Source organism: Phoca vitulina, unplaced genomic scaffold (genome assembly GCF_004348235.1).
Source record: "Phoca vitulina isolate PV1807 unplaced genomic scaffold, GSC_HSeal_1.0 scaffold4, whole genome shotgun sequence".
NCBI classification, from domain to species: domain Eukaryota; kingdom Metazoa; phylum Chordata; class Mammalia; order Carnivora; family Phocidae; genus Phoca; species Phoca vitulina.
In genome coordinates this window covers 35,303,014-35,320,311 of record NW_022589707.1, presented here as the reverse complement: position 1 = coordinate 35,320,311, position 17,298 = coordinate 35,303,014, and the positions used below count along the sequence as shown (strand labels likewise).

General features: G+C 38.8%; 1 protein-coding gene across 1 annotated transcript in view; it reads left to right on the top strand.

Moving 5' to 3' along the window:
• NPSR1 (neuropeptide S receptor 1) overlaps window positions 1–17,298 on the top strand; it is a 146,213-nt gene that overhangs the window by 27,807 nt on the left and 101,108 nt on the right.

The following is a 17,298-nucleotide window of genomic DNA, read 5'->3' as shown; positions in this document are numbered from 1 at the left end:
GGAGGGTCCAGCCTAAGACAGGCTTGGACTCCTGAGCTCTAGGAACAAGATGGCTGTGATATGAGTTTAATTTGAATCAAAATGTAGGGAAAATGCAAAAAACATTTTTTTTAAGTATTAAGTGCTAACAAGAAGCAGTGGTGAATGACCTTCAGAATGGGTTGTTTGGTGCATTTCAACCTGTGCTGTACTCTCAGTTGCAGTAACGGCAAGGGGGAGTTCTTGGGAATTTATTCTTGAACCACAATACAGGAAAAATATGGCACTTAACTTATAAGAAAAACTTAGCCATTCATTGCTGATAGCCTGAAATTCTCCAATCTTTTGAGCTGGGCTACAGTGACCAGGATGAAAACCAAAGGCACTACTGAGAAATACAGAGATGGTGAGAGAAGCTTGGGTCACAGGTGGTACCTACGGAAGAAAACTCCTTCAATCTTTACTGCAAACAGCAGCCCCACTTTTTACCCCTATGACTGTAGGAATGAAGAGACTCACTATCATCCCGCAAATGCTGAGAAGCAAAATCCCTGGGTGAGGATGAAATAACTTATTTTCATTATATTTCCTTAACTACTGTGTTGTAACCCACATTCTACAGAGCTGTGTGTTCTTTCAGAGGGCAAGAATTTAGAGGTGGCAAGGATATCAGCTTGGAGTTTAGTGTTGCAAAAAATAATCAACAAGTGAATCACTGAAATTTCACCATCTATTGTTAAAAAGTTGTGTTCTAGTCTAATCCATAGTCTGCCACATTAACCGGGCTTAATTTCTCATGAATGTTCAAGTCTGTTTTTTATTTGCTAATTCTTTCTGGAAAAACTCAAGGGGTCAGATCAGGAGCATTTTAAGTGAAGAATTCTTGGAGAGGAAAGCTTGACCAAGTTGAGGAACTAGAAAATGTAAAATAACAGAAGCTAAAAATACAATCGATGGGTGTAGCAGCAAATTAAACATAGCTGCAGAGGAAATCAATAAACTGGAAGATAGGTCAGAAAATAATAATAAGATTGAAGCATGAAGAAACAAAAGGATGGGAAACACAGACAGAAAATAACACATGGGCCCAGGGAAAAGGATTCCCAAAAAAAAGATAAAAGAGTAGACAGAAATAATATTTAAAGATATAAAGACCAACAGTTTTTCCAAAATCCTGAAAGACATCAAAATACAGACAGATTCATAAAGTACCATAAAGGTTAAGAAAGGAGAAAGAAAAATGTTAAAATTATTAGAACAGGTAGGACAAATAAGCTGGTACATTTAACCTCCAATATACTAATAACTGCATTTAGTGTACGTGGACTAAGTACTTCAAATAAAATAGCAAGATTGTCAGAGTAGGTTTAAGACATACCTACTTCAGTTTGCTTATAAAAGGTATATACCTTAAATATAATGATATAATTTTAAAGGGAAAGTAAAAGGATAGTCAAATAAAAGGATAAAAAATAATGAAACAAGGAAACACAAACCAAAAGACAGCTGATAAAGTTGTATATGCATGTCAGAAATTCAGATATTCACTGTGCTTCTTAAAGCACGGGTGCCCATATCTTTGTCTTAGCATTTGCTTTAGGGGAGAAAAAACTGAAGACAGGAGGATTCTAGCGCTAATAATGTTCTTTTTGTTGTTGATGGTAATTACATGGATGTGTTCCCTTTGTGATAATTCACCAAATTATACGCTTATGATTTGTGTACTTTATGTAGTTTATTTCAATAAAAAAGGTTTATTTACAAAACACAGCACCTCAATATGGAGCAGGAGTTGCCATCTCAAATGCCTTCAGGAACAATTGTGTGAAAGAGCCCAGGGAAGGGACAGGCAAAGATGGACCCTCAGGGCAAGTAGAGAATGCGTGCCCCACCTACAGGCATTCAAACCCAATTCTTGTTAAGCACTATGCTGATCAAACAAACCACACAGGCATATAGCTGCTGATATATAAAATCTTAAAATCAAAATTTTAAAAGCTTATGCTATGATAAAATTCTAGCCCACCGCATATTATGAATCCCACTTGCAATATTGGAAGGGAGGGACACCTGGGTGGCTCAGTTAAGCATCTGCCTTCTGTTCAGGTCATGATCCCAGGGTCCTGGGATCAAGCTCCACATCTGGCTCCCTACTCAGCTGGGAGTCCGCTTCTCCCTCTCCCTCTGCCCCTCCCCCATTCATGTGCACGCGCACGTGCGCGCGCGCTCTCTCTCAAATAAATAAATAAATAAAATCTTTAAAAAAATATGTGAAAGGAATATTAAGTTTTTTGGGTGCAGTTGGGGAGAGTGAGAGCAAGGGTGGGGAGCTTATCATTTATAATGGTTTATAAACAAATTGCATGTTTGTCAAAGTTTTAAGATGCTTTCTCTTGAAAAAAAAAAAGATGTTATGTTAGGACTTTCTTCTCCAGTTTCGTTTATTATAATTTGAAAATTATAGGCCATTATACTGAAGTATTGAAACCAAAAAAATTGAAATGTTGTATGCCTCAGGAGCAATAATAATGCAAATGAAAATGTAAAAGAAATTTCTTGATGATATCAAGCCCAACCCACATAACCTGGTCTACATGATTATCAGATGACCACTAAGATTAAGGAGAAAAGTCAAAAGCACCCCATCCTCGTATCTGTTTATCATTAAAATTCTTCCTTCAGAGGAGCATGTATCAGGCTTCTTGATATGAGGAGAAATCACTGACAAGACACTGGCCCTATCAGGGTGATATTAAAACAGAGGCTGCTGGCTTAAACTCAGCATGAATGAGTTGTTCTCACATAAAGATGCTGCTATTATTAGCGTGTCCCTGTGTTGCCAAGACATTTGCATAAATACAGCTATAATTTTATAGGTGTTTTTCTCTTGGCATCATGTCTTAGTCTGCTTAGTGCGCCATAGCAAAATACCACAGACTGGGGGGCTTAAACAACACACACTTATATCCTCAGAGCTCTGGAGGCTGGGAGTGTGAGATGGGGTGCCAGCAGGGTCGGCTCCTGGTGAGAGCGCTCTTCCTGCCTTCTCACTATGTCCTCACATGGAGAGAGAGAAAGCAAGCTCTCTAGTGTCTCCTAATAAAGCTGCTAATCCAGTCAGATCAGGGCCTTATCTTTATGACAAACCACTTCCATAAAGGCCCTGTCTGCACATATATAGTCATATTGGGAGTTGGGGCTTTAACATGAATTTTGGTGAGACACAAATATTCAGGTAATAACAGAGGGAAAAAGCTAGGTGCATCAGAGGATTACAAGTGATTCACAACGGGCAGAACATAGTGTGGGGGACTGGAGGTCCTAGATGAAAGAAATGAGGGGTAGACATAAATAGCTTTGGATGCCTTGCTAAGATGTTCAGCAAATCTTTGAGCATATCCGCTGTCATGCTAGCTTGGTTCAAGCCACCACTGCCCTTTATGTGGATTACTGCAACAGTCCCAACATACAAGAATGAGAAAAGAGATACTTAAATTAACCCATGGCCAGGTTTTGCTGGTAACATGGGAACACAATAAAGCAAGGAAGTTAAACTTCTTGTCAAGAGGATGACACAAATGTTGGACCACAGAGACCATGACTAAAGAAAGAAATGAAAGCCGGCAGGTCAGAAAAATAGAGAGAGTGGAGAGTCAAGGAATCAGAGGTCGCCACAGAGTGGTAAGGTGGGCTTAGTGATAGCCGCTGGATAAAAGAGCTGGAAAGAAGTGAGTGTGTGTTCAAGAGCCAAGATATTCTCAGGTGAATGTTGCAGAAATGGTATAACTCAGTGTGTCCCTTGTACTGGGGAGTATAGTCACCCGGAAAGTCGTTAGTAAACAGGGCCACCATAATGGAAGTTAATTCTATTAAATTCTTACCATGTACCAGGCTCTGTGCTAAATGCTTTGTGTAGATTATTTGATTTAATCCTCACAATAGTCCCATGACCTAACTCTGCCATAATCCCCTTTTTACGGACATAAAAATTAAGATTCAAAGAGATTCAGACCTTGCCCTAGGTCATGCAGTAAGGGGTAGACCAGATATTCAAACTCAGGCAGTCTTTCTTCCAATTGTGAGTTTTTAATCGTCACAGGATGGGCCTCCCCAAGGGGCCTATGTGTAGGTGAGTGGTCTGTGGACATACTGCAACATCTCAGGACAAGAGGAGGCTGGTTAGATGGAGCAAAGTTGAGACCCTGGTGCCAATGTATTTAATAAATGAGGGGGATTGTTGGAGCAAGAGCATAGGAGTCACTAGAGGTAGGAGAATATAAGAGCTGAATATACACTTCAAACGATTTTGAAAGTGCTTGTGATTCAGTTAAAAATATTCGTAGCTGACCAGCTGGCTGGGTTTCTAGTCTGCATCGTGAACCCCAGCATTGGTACTACTGACAACTGCCCATGCAGGATGGGACGCCAGGAATCCTCTTGCCCCATCCCAATGCCTTGCACACCTGTTGTTATTGGCTGAAATGTCTGCCACAGCATAACCATTTCTTGGAAGCCTGTTAAAATGAAAATACTCTGAAAACATATCTCACGGTTCACTTTGCTCATTCCTTCCCAGTGTGGAATGAGTCTGAGAGCTCATAGAAGAGAAGGGTCCTGGGGGCCATGGATGACAAGGAGTGGGAAGGAGCCAGTGTTACTCAAGACACATTTCACCTATTTTAGACTTGTCTACCTCAAATCCTTTGGGGAGCCTAAGGATTTACATAAAGGCAAACCAAGTGTCATGGTTCCAAAGTTTAGGAAGGGTTAGATCATTTTAATCAACATTCTGAATGGAGATATGGTCCTTTTTTTTTTAAGATTTTATTTATTTATTTGACAGAGAGAGAGACAGTGAGAGAGGGAACACAAGCAGGGGGAGTGGGAGAGGGAGAAGCAGGCTTCCCGCTGAGCAGGGAGCCCAATGTGGGGCTCGATCCCAGGACCCTTGGGATCATGACCTGAACTGAAGGCAGACGCTTAACGACTGAGCCACCCAGGCGCCCTGAGATATGGTCTTTTCAAAGTATATTCTATCAACCACTATGTAAAATCCCTCTTTCAAGTACATAAAAATTTTCACAAACTCACGTCTTTGGATGAACATTTTGTTTTGCCAGTGTTTTAGGTTATTCAGACTTGAGTATGAATCTCAACAATTGTACTTCTTAGCTCTGTGCCTTTGGAAAAGTCAATTTCTCTGAATATCAGTTTCTTAACCCAAAAAGTAGGGATGTTTCTCCAAGTTGTGGAGAGCAGTAAATGAGATAATATCAGTGAAGTGCTTAATACAGTGTGAAGCACATAGTAATAGCTCAATAAACACTAGCTGTTAATGCTACCACTTTGGTTGTTTCATTCATTGAAATGAAATGAAGGGAATGATTAATTTAAAATCCTTCAAGTCACTTGCTAAAGAGCAGAAGTTCTCCAAAAGGCCTGAAGTTCACTGCAACCCTCAACTGCTCTGCTCTTTTATTCAGGACAGTGTTCTTAGCTCAGATGTGATTTGGGTCGCAAGTGTTGCTTTGAAGGATGACCAAATTTTTCATATAAACATATTCTTAAATCATCAGATTCAATTGACATCATCAGTGCCACAATATTTGGAAAACTAAATTCTGAAACATTTTATCTGGCTTTTTTGAGGGAGAAAAATATGCTCTAACTGTTATTACTGGGTAAGGCAATACTAATGCCCTTCATTAAATAATATTTCCATCATCACTCACCTGTTGAGAATAGCCTCCTACTTATAGACCAGTAGCTTTGAGTTATTCTTTGAGGAACATTTTGATTTCTATTTGGTCTTTTATTTATTTAGTCAGTAGATCAGTTGGAATTAGATTCAGCTGCACATCCATAAAATCCAGATAATGGTGGCCTAAGTTTATAAGGATTTATTTTTACCTTACGTAAAGAATTCTTGAGACAGGTAGTCCAGGGCTCATGTTGTGTTTCCTTATCACTAGGGAACCATGTTCCATCTTCAAGGACTTCCATCCTCAAGATGGAACTTCCATCCTCCATCGTATGGAGGGCTCTTGGTTCAAAATGGCTGCTAGAACTCCTGCCATCATGCACAAATTCTAGTCAATAGGAAGAAGAGGGGAGGAAAGACAAGAGAAGCCCATGCCAGCTATCTGTCCTCCTCTTAATTGACATTCCTAGAACTCCCATCCATTAATTTTTGCTTGTGTTTCATTAGCCATCTCTAACTAAAGAAAAAGCAGGGAATGTTTTTCTTTGTTTTTAGCCTGAGTCCATTGGCCAGAAGAAACCCAGAGTTCTTTTCCTAAGGCAGAATGAGAGAATAGAGGTAAGTGGCAGTCTCTGGCATGGCTTGTCTTCCATACTTTAATTTCCATAGAGAACTGAGAAGTTTAGACAACGAATCTCTGTTTGACTAGCTATTGCTCTACTTTGAGAATGCTTCCTCCAGAGGGTCATGCTCTCTTCTGACCTTTTATCTTGGCACACTCTCTGCACACTGCAGTGACCCGTTGGATGATTGTCCCATTAAGCAAATAAACTCCTATTGTTGACGGTTTACATTCCCTACCTCCCCCTCCCCCGCCAAGTTTTGGCTGTTATAGCAATTCTGCAACGAATATTCTCACTATTAAATCTTACGAGCTTTTATTTATTTAGGAGAGTTTATAGAAGTGGGCTTACTGTACTAAAGAAAGACACTTTTCTGGCTTTCAAATGGGCTGATGTCCTTTTCGGTCCCCCAGGACTAAAAGATGATGGGGAATGTCATGAGACAAATGCTCTAGATGCCACCAGCATAGATCCACACTGATCCTTATTTAAAAAGGTTTCTGAAAACAAAAGCTTTGCTGGCTTGCAATAGTTAGAGAATCATAACCAGTTCCTTGAGGGCAGGCGTTCTCATTGTTCATCTGTTAGACTTATGCACCTATTCAAGTATAATTTGCTTATTTAAAAAGGAGAATTTTCTTCCACCTTAGCCAGTGTATTGGAGAAGAAACCTAATTTATCTGTTTCTTCCATAATGACTATAGCAGCATTTATATATTTGTCAAAACAAAGAACACATCATTTACCAGAACATTTGAATGGCATAAGTGTTTTAATTTTGCATCTGTATGTTTATTTTAATTGAAGTATAAGTGACATATATTATCCTATTAGTTGCAGGTGTACATCATAATGATTTGGTATTTTTATACATTACAAAATAGTCCCCACTGTACGTCTAGTTACCAACTGTCATCATACAAAGTTATTACATTATTATTGATTATATTCCTTATGCTATACTTCACATCCCCATGACTTCTTTATTTTATAACTGGAAGTTTGTATCTCTTAATGCCCTTCACCTATTTGGCCAGCCCCCAACTCCTACCCCTTGTGGCAACTGCCAGTTTGTTTCTGGTATTTATGAATCTGTTTCTATTTTGTTTTGTTTTGTTTTTTAGATTCCACATGTATGTGAAATCATTAAGGTATTTGTCTTTTTGCCTGATTTCATTTCATTTAGGTCCATCCATGTTGTGTGAATGACAAGATTTCTTTATTTTTTTATAGCTGAGTAATAGTCTTGTGTGTGTGTGTGTGTGTGTGTGTGTGTGTGTGTGTGTGTATCACATCTTTATCCATTCATCCATCAATGGACACTTGGGTTGGGTTGCTTCCATAATCTGGCTACTGAAAATAAAGCTGTAATAGACATAGGGGTGCACATATTTTCTCAAATTAGGGTTTTCATATTCTTTGGGTAATACCCAGTACTGGAATTCCTGGATCATATGGTAATTCTATTTGACATTTTTTGAGGAACCTCCATACTGTCTACCACGGTGGCTGCCCCAGTATGCATTTCACCAACAGTGCAAGAGGTTTCCCCTTTCTCCATATCCTCACCAACACCTATTGTTTCTTGTCTTGTTCATTTTAGCCACTCTGACAGGTGTGAGGTGATACCTCATTGTGGTTTTGATTTACATTTCCCTGATGACGAGTGATGTTGAGCATCTTCTTATATGCCTGTTGGCCATCTGGATGTCTTCTTTGAAAAATGTCTATTTAAGTCCTCTGCTCATTTTCTAATTGAGTTGTTTGTTTTTGATGTTAAGTTGTGTAAGTTCTTCATATATTTTGGATAGTAACTGCTTATCAGATAAATCAGTTGCAAATATCTTATTCCATTCAGTAGTTTACCTTTGTTTTTGTTGGTGGTTTCCTTTGCTGTGCAAAAGCTTTTCAGCTTGATATAATCCCATTTTATCTTAGTTCTTGTTGCCTTTGCCTGAGAATACTGGTCCAAAAAAATATTGCTAAAACTGATGTCAGAGTTTCCTGCCTATGTTTTCTTCTAAGAGTTTCATGGTTTAAGTCTTACATTCAAGTTTTTAATCCATTTGAATTTTTTTTTATATGTGGTATAAAATAGTGGACAGTTTCATTCTTTTGTGTAGCTGTCCAGTTTTCCCAACACCATTCATTGAAGAGACTGCCTTTTCCCCATTGCATATTCTTGCCTCCTTTATCATAGATTAATTGACCATATATACACGGTGTGGGGGTTATTTCTGGGCTCTCTATACTAGTCCATTTGTCTGTGTGTCTGTTTTCATATGTTTTAATTTACTTCTTCTCCACATTTCTGACCCCTTCAAAAAAAACTCTTAACTAATTCTTCTCTATATATACCATTAGGATTTTTGATTATAGGATTAGTCTTAAGAATGGAAGGAAACCAGAAGATATTGAAGCTGCTATTTTGGCACATTCTGCAATTCTTAGTACTTCCATTCTAACAATTTTCTGGATGAATTTAATGACTGTTTATATTTTATGAGCTAAAGTGCCAATTAAAATGTATTAGTCATTTATCATCTTCAAGACTGACTTGTCTGTTTTATTCAAATGCAGTAAAGAAGAGGAGCTAATGAGAATAACTCCCGTTGAGTGTTCAACAAAGGAAAGATAGAAAACATATTTTTTGGCACACATTCAAATAACTTCCTTTTTCTGATAGGGCCAAATCTTCTCATATTAGTAAAGAAAATTAGCTTTATCTCAAAGCACTCCTTGGAGAGCAATTTATTGATGAACTAAGGAATTCTCCACCCTCAAAACTCTCCTGTTAATTATCTGACAACTGAGAAAATTGAGAGTTTCGGCAAGAGAGGTGAGACCAGGAGTGCTGAGTTGTCTAAGGCTATATGTGGAGCTCACTACAACTTTCCTATGCTGATTTCATTCCCTCTTTTCCTGGATTTGTGAGTTGCATACTTAATTCATTTATTTAATTCTGCTCATTTGTTAACTTTTAAAATTTTCTTCAACTTCATTGAGATAAAATTGGCATATGATATGTGTAAGCTTAAGGTGGACAAAGTAATGATACATTGTATGTATAAATTGCAGAATGATTACCATAATAAGTTTCCTTAACATTCAGCACCTCATATAGTTACAATTTGTGTGTGTTAAGAACTTTCAAAAAAAAATATATATATATATATATCTCACTCATTCGTTAATGAACACAGTTTGTTTCCATGTCTTGGCTATTATATATAATGCTGTCACAAGCGTGGGGTTAAAGATATCTCTTGAAGATAGAGTTCGTTTGCTTTGGATATATATACCCAGGAGTGGAATTACTGGATCATAGAGTAGCTCTATTTTTAATTTTTTGAGGAATCTCTATACTGCTTTCCAGAGTGGCTACACCAATTTGTATTCCCACCAACAGTGCACAGGGATTCTCTTTTCTCCTTACCAACAACTTCTTATCTCTTCTTCTTTTTTTTTTTTTTTTGATAATAGCCATTTTAACATCTGTGAGGTGTTAGCTCATTGTGGTGTGTGTTTCCCTGATTATCAATGATGTCGAGGACCTTTTCATGAACCTTTTGGCCACTTGAATACTTTCTTTGAAAAAACGGCTATTCAAGTCCTATGTCCATCATTTAAGTGGATTCTTTCTTTTTGGCTATTGAATTGTATGATATTAATATATCTGGGATTTCTATTTGGACTTGATCCCCAGTGGTCAAGCTCTGCAGATTTTCCCAGTGATCTTTTTTCCCCCCACTAGAGAAACCGTAGGCCCCGGAGGGGCTTTACTGGTGGGGCATCGTGCCCGCCTGGGGGAGGGGTGTTGCAGTCAGGGTACAGCCACTCCTCTTACCCTTCTAATGCAGTCCTTCTCGGTGTCTGTGGTCCAGCAGAGTGCTTCATGATCATGTCTTGTCTATGGACAATTACTAGTTGGTCTTGTGAGGGGGAAGTCAGGAATGACGTGTGTTGCCCTCTTGATGACCTTACTTGTAATTCTCATTCATAATGAAAACGTTAGAACTATAAATTTTTTTCTGAATTCATAAATGTGTATATGATACAATGTTACTGTTTTTATTTCCAAAACATTTCAGTTTTGAAGTTTTTATCTCCTCTTTCACATAATAGCCATTTAGTAGTTTTTAGCTTCTTTTTATTTTTAATGTCCAGGTGAATTTCTATTTTCTCTAACATTTTGTAAATCATATTGAATGTTATGGCCTTGCAGTCAAAGACTATTTTTGGAAGGATTCCTGCTCTTTGGAATGTATTAAGGGCATCTTTGGGGTCTCACACGCAATCACTTATTTTGAAAAATATTTAATGGATACTAAAACATAGGGCATAATAACTAAGGTTGTGGGAATAAGAAAAAGCCACCCAAATGAGGACAAACAAACAATTGTTTATTCAGAGCTTGCTGTAGCAGGTTTTCCATCACCATCATTTCTGTTGGCAGCGACAGAGAGGTGGGCGGGAGGGTGGGAAAGCTTTATAATATAAAAAAGGGAAGGCTTCAGTTGTGTCCTTATGGGAGGCTATTGGCAAGGGAAGCTGTAGGCAGGCTAACTAGAAGCATGCCATCCTATGTGCTTGGTTCACAGTGCATATTTGACTTTCTCTGTTTGGTCCTAAGTTGGAAGCAGGGTCAAAAATTAGAGAAGTTGTCAGTTATCAATGAAGTCCCGGCGACCTGGAGTGGACTACTACTGTGGCTACGGTTTGGCCTTCTGGAGCGGTTGCTGCAGGTGATAGGTTAGCTTCCTGGGCTGGTTGCGGCAGTTTGTGGGTCAGAGTTCTATTTTTATATATAGCCTGGTCATTGTCCATTTGTATATTCAGTCCCTTTTTTGTGCTTATCTTTTTGAATTTGCCCTTATTAATTACAGTCTTCAAATATTCTCTATTTTCATGTTCATACATGTATTTCATGTATTTTCATGTATTTCACCTATTTGATACATCATGGGCGACTAAAAGAGCTGTTACAAACTTTCATACTTTCTCTCATCTTCTCCTAATATTTTTAAATCAGTACTTATTTTATAAATTTTAACATTTTGTCATTTGGACCCTAAAGGCTCCTGACTAGTGTATCTTTAATATAGGTTTGTGTGCTTAATATTACACACACATAATCCTTTTAGTTTCAGTTATCCACGTGGCTCTAAATTTTATTTATGTGATATTAATATTAAGTTCATCTATTTTATTTTTATTGCATTTATTTGCCAAACACTGGACCAAGCATTTTAATAAAATATTATCTTAAAAATATTTTATGGCCTTTGTCTTCTGCTTTGTATCAATGCTTGCAATAATTATCAACAAGTATTTCTATGTTGGAATGTTTCATGCTCACTAGCAATTGGCTTCCTCATTCTTGGTCCCTCTATTTGATACAGCTCACAATTTTCTGAAGTACCTTGAGTGATAATTCCTTCTCCTTTCCAGATTGGTACGTGGATAGGAGTCTCAAGCACCTGGCATTTATGAAAAAATCTTTCTCTTGCCTCCACAACAATGACAATATAGATGGGTGTAGAAATCTTGAATTCACAACTCAGATTTCCACTGATGTTACTCCATTGACTCCTGGCAATTTATGCTACAAAGGAGAAGTCTAAAGTCAGCCAGAGTTTTCTTCTTTTATAGGTTATCAAATTTTTGTTTCTAGATTTTTTTTTCTTTGTGGTTTCATACTTTTATCCGTTTATATCTATTTATGGGTCTGTTTGATCAGTTCTGCTCTTTGCCAAGTAAGCTCTTTTGATCTGCAGATTAAAGTGATTTCTTAGCTCATTTTGTCTATGCCTGAATATTTATTATCTTCCATTTATTCTGATCTTTTGTCCAAGAACATTAATTGTCCATATGTCAGTAACCATGGTTTTTCTTTCTCATCATTTAAATATCTTGGTCCTATTCCTTTACATTGGGAAGGATTATTTAAGCTTTTCCTAATCACTGATTTGATTTTGCTTCCATTATTAGCAGTGTTACCTCTACTTTTTATTATTTTTAAAGTCTCTTAAAAGTTGCTTTTCCAATGATCAGCTTCAAAATATTTATTTTTATATTACCTAGTGCCTTTCATTTCTGTCAGTTTCTCGGTATTTCTTTTTTTGCAACTTCTCTGATGTCTTATTGGTTCCTCCTTCACCTTTTATGCCATATTGTCAAAGTGTTCCTAAAATGCAAATGATCACAAAACACACTGCTTAAAATTGAAGTGTTTCCTGAACTAAAGTTTTTTTAATGTTAGATTTTTTCCCCTGACATTTGTGTGCTTTTTTCTACTTACTTAATGCCACAAAATCTCTCTACTATATGACTCACTCATTCCACCAGAAGTTGCCTAATTGGCTAACATCTGAATAAATGCACATGCTTTTCATTTAGATTATTCCTACGGTGGCTACACAATACCATCATTGTTCCCTACTCTGAAAAGAAAAGGTCTATGTTTATAAAGAAAATCAGTTTCTCTTAAGCAGAAAAAAAAAAAAGGTATTCTCCTATCACTCTGTGAATAATTTAACTAAAAGGAATGAAAGCTTTTTCTTCTTTATTGAAGTTGGATTTTTTTTCGTTCCCTGCCTTCACACCACCATTAGCACACTCTGTGACCTGGGAAAGGCACTTACCCTCACTAAGTCTTTGTTTCTCTGTTACTAAAAATGAAGAGGTTAGCTGGTTGAACTTAAGAGGCCAGAGTGATCTGGTTCTAATCGTCCTGTGCTTCTAATCAGGAATTCCCAATTGAAAAAACTGAGGGGAATTTTTACATCTTTAGATAGTTGTTTAATAACTAAACAACTTTTGCTTTAATGAGAGCCAACACCTTTATGAATTAGCTCTGTTGCTTCATAATGCTAGTATGTGGCTTCTGGCCCACACAGAAGGAATATGACCAGTGGAACGTAGTTAGAAGGTTGACTCACTCCCCTGTTGCTCGCTGCCTCCCTGGGCTTCCCAGGTCAACATTCTACAATTCCACACATGACTATTTATTCATTTCTTCTTTTAGTCATTCAATAAATATTATTAAGCACTGACGCTGATGAGGCGTGGTTCTAGGTACTAAGGGCACAGTGGTGTATTTGGTTATAGTGAGAGTTCAAACAATAACGCAAGAAAGGGGACAGTTTACCTTTTGTCATGCAAAGTTCGGTGGCAGAATATCCTTGGGCTTGATTTGCTCTAGCAAGTCAGGTGTTGATGGTGCAATGGCACCAAGGACCCTGTCTCTGATATGGTGGAAGGCATCACCCCCTAAGCTTTGTTCCCTATCTTGGTTATGGGATGCTGTCATAGTCTGCTGGGGCTGCCATAAATACCACAGAGTGGGTGGCTTAAACAACAGAAATTTATTTTCTCACAGTTCTGGAGGCTGGAATTTCAGGAGGAAAGTGTGGGCAAGTTGGTTTCTACCGAGGCCTCTCTCCTTGGCTTGTGGGATGGCTGTCTTCTTCCTTTGTCCTCGCATGGTCTTTCCTCTGTGTGTGTGAATGTCTGTGTCTGAATATCCTGTTCTTACAAGGACACCAGTCATGTGAATTAGGTCCCACCCATATGACTTCATTTTACCTTAATTACTCTTTAAAAAGCCCTAGGTCAAATGCTGTCATATTCTGAGGTACAGGGAGTTAGGATTTCAACAAATAAATCTGGGAGGATACAATTCAACCCATAGCAGATGTCTTCTAATGACTCCTGGGGAACATTGGTCCACAGGCATGGAGAAAGTCTGTGACTTCCAGAAGCCTTCTTAGAAGTACAGGAAGGCACTCTCTCCAGCAGTGTTTGGTAAACCTCTTCATGCACTTCACCGACCTAACTTGAGCTATATGCTCATATTTGAACTAATCGATGTGAAGAAAATATGCAAATACACCGAGGAGCTTAGACTGAAGTCAAATGCCTTACTCCTAGAGATTCAGTTTTCCCCAGAACACATGGGCTGAGTAGATGGGATGGATACTTGGAGTTAAAAGCTGGGGTTCTTATCGAAAGAAGGAGAAGTAGATGTCGGAGAGGGTAGCCTGCTTACAAATAGTAAGGGGACCGAAAAAAACGGAGTCGCAAACTTCATGAGCTCCTAGTTAACAGAAGGGAAAAGGAAATTTTTCTCAGGGCTCAGGAGTGGGGTAGCTGGGCAGCTTGGATTCCAGAACATGGCAGAGTAGACTCTGCCCAAGAGTTGGGAGCCTTCTGAATATCTTTGAAGATTCAAAACATTTGAACACTGCTAGAGGAAAATAATATTTATAAAATTATAAAGTAAGCTATTCCATTCAACTCAGGAGAACTCACACAGATCAAATAAGCTGCAATCGTGTCTGTCTCCCTGATAATTATGTAGATAGGTGAGTGGTGATCACTAACCTTCGGGATGTTAACAAATATCATCCCTTTAACCTTATACCAGCCTTATGAGATAAATATTCTCATTTTCCAGAGAGGATAATGAAGCTCAGAGAGGGTCCATGGCCTGTCAAAAATCCTTGAGTGCCTTGGGCGCCTGGGTGGCTCAGTTGGTTAAGCGTCTGCCTTCGGCTCGGGTCATGATCCCGGGGTCCTGGGATCGAGTCCCACATCGGGCTCCTGGCTCGGCGGGGAGCCTGCTTCTCCCTCTGACCCTATCCCCTCGTGCTGTTTCTCTCTCTCTCTCTCTCAAATAAATAAAATCTTTAAAAAAAAAAAAATCCTTGAGTGCCTTTTGCACTCCCCAGTGTGAGGGATGCAAGCATGAGGAACCTAGAGTCACAGGTTGTCACTTTCTTCTAAAGAGGATTGAGAGCCCCCAAGCATCTCTTCAGGGAGTCCTTGTGGTCACACGTTGAGGAGCCCCTGGAGCAGAGTGGCGTAATATACAGACAGGTACCACAACTCTGTCCTGTGGAACTGTCCTTGGCTCAGGAGTTACTGGCTCCATCCCTGATGAACTCTGCCAAAAACTCAACATTAAGAATTATTGCTTGTCCCTAATTTTAATCATTAAACAAAGTTAGACGACTTTCCGTGACTTTCAATTCCCTTTTCTTTGGCTTACTGTTTCTTGGGCCTTAACAGTGCGGTCATTGTTATACAGACAGGCTGGGCGTGATCTCTGATCAACTTCTTCCTCCACAGTGAGCTCATTGTGTCCTCCTGAACACCGAAGGTTTTTGTACAATTTGGTCATTGAAAACTCGAGGAATCAACACTTGTGTCTAAAATGCATTCTTATACTTTTCAGGCCAATGCAAACCACAGTACTCCAGACCTCTCTATCCAACTGCTTCCTTGACATTCCTTAAAACTGCCCTTCTTCCTGCCAGCTTTCCCTGTCGGTGATGCCAACACGTCTTTGCAGAATCTTAGAGCAAACGTGAAGGCATGCTAGGGTCCTCTCCTTCTCTCACACCACAAATGCAATTCCTTGTGAAATCATCTGACTTAAAAAAAAAAAAAAAAACAGAAACAAAAGAAAACATTTAATATCCAACCAGTGAGGGAAGAGAGGTTCCCTTTTAATAATCAGATTTACTAAACCAATCATGATGGGAAAAGGCAGGGTCTTCTAGACCCACTGAAATAGTTAACTATAGCTTAACCAGTGATATTAAATCCTCTAAACATGTAATACAATAATATAGTATGTAATAATCCATGTATGGGTATATAGATATGTATATTTTATATAGATATGTATACTTATACATTAGGTATATACATTATGTAATATATATCCATATCTATATGTAACTATAATATACAGAGATGATATATAGTATACAGAGATACACTTTATAATATATACAGATATATATTATATTGTATATTATATATACAGATATATGTTATATACCTATATCTGCATATACATATCAATATATCCATATCTGTATGCGTGTAAATATGCACACAGATATAGATATATAAAGAGACTAACAATCTGAAATTTTTTAATGAAATGATGAAATTAGGTATCTACTACTGGCCAGGAGAGAGACACACTGAATCAGGTCATTAGTGTGGTGTTCTGTCCTTTGAATCAAAGATGTGTCATCAGGCCTCACCATGATTATATAGCTATTCAGTCAACCGAAACTCACTGAGCATCTACTATGCACCAGGATGTGCTAAGTGCCAGAGAAGGAGAGTGAGCAAGCGAGCAGTGTGCTTGGCCCTGTGCAACAGCAGGCTAGTGTGGATGCAGATATTAAACACACACTGGTCAAGGAGGCTGGGAGGGGGTCTCCAAGACCGGGGCCAGTTCTTGCTCCAATGGGATAATCATGAAGCAACCTTGTGATGACTGCTTCTGTGTCTCGAATGGGCTGTTAGAGGAAATTGAGTTTTTTTGGTGGTGGCTGTAGATCAGAAGCCCAATTTCTGGACCTGCTGAACTGAGAACTAATCCACACACTGTGGCAAATTCACCTGAGAAGGCCACCCTCTAAAGCTCCTAGGGACGTGCAGAGTCCTCCTCAGAGACACCTTTCCTCTTGCTACATACGCTCCTTTCAGGAGAAACTTTTTCTTAGGCTTTCTTTCTTTTTTCCACTTACATTTTTCTTATCTCTTCACTTTCCTCCCTCTAAGTCTTCCCCCAGATAAGTTTGTCTTGACCTACCTTGAGTTCGTTTGGCCAGATTGCCTGTTGTTAATTCAACGACGCTACTGCCTCTCTCTCGATTTTCTGTTGCATCACAGGGGCGAAGCCTACATTTCCCAGAATCATTTTTGCCATTTGCTCCCAGGTCAGATCCTGCCAGCGAGGAGCACACACGCAGGATATCTGAAATAGAGATACAAAGGAGAGACTGTTACTCACCAGCGGCGAGTCTGACAGAGCATGAATGAGCAGATGGCAAACATGAGATTAACATCAGTGCTTTCTAACCTAATTCTTGGAAATCACCTGATTTCCTAGTGCTTACAAAGATTCTTGAAGTTTGCAGAGACTCCAGGTGAGCTCCTGCAAGACCACCCGTTTTGGTGCTATAGGCG